Consider the following 596-nt stretch of genomic DNA (forward strand, 5'->3'; position numbering starts at 1 on the left):
ACCCCAATCTCGAATATAATTTGAGAATGTTTCTGAAGTCTTAAAAGTGACAAAGACAACATAAAGGCACAGACGCATGATCCGGATGAGGGAGGCCGTTAGCACGAGGTCGACCTAGTGTCTGAGAAGTAGCAGTTGGGCACGATCGCTGAAGACAAAGGGGTGCATAAGCAAATGTGGTGAAGAAGACGGATGGTGCCTGGCTATCAAAAGATATAGCGTCTGGGGTCTTAAAGGCTTGAAGATAAAACAAGCAGCCACCTAGCTGAGAAGCAACAAAGCCCACACACAGTAAGCACATCAGCCTGTGTGATCATGAGGTGCTGTTGGGATCTGGTATCAGGCATCAAAGACCCAGCACAAAAAATCATATCGATGTGAATGAGGGAGAGTGTAGAGTGGGGACCCAAAGCCCATCTGTAGACAATTGGACACCCCCTTGCAGATGGGTCACAGGAAGAGACGAGCCAGTCAGGGTGCAGTATAGCACCGATGAAACATACAACTTTCTTCCAGTTCTTTAATGCTTCCCCCCCACTATCATGACCCCAATTCTACCTTACAAATCCGACTAGACCAGAGGATGTACACTGGTA

The sequence above is a fragment of the Echinops telfairi genome, unplaced genomic scaffold, assembly GCF_000313985.2.
Source record: "Echinops telfairi isolate 266 unplaced genomic scaffold, ASM31398v2 ScPeMD7_5868;HRSCAF=6743_0, whole genome shotgun sequence".
NCBI classification, from domain to species: Eukaryota; Metazoa; Chordata; class Mammalia; order Afrosoricida; family Tenrecidae; genus Echinops; species Echinops telfairi.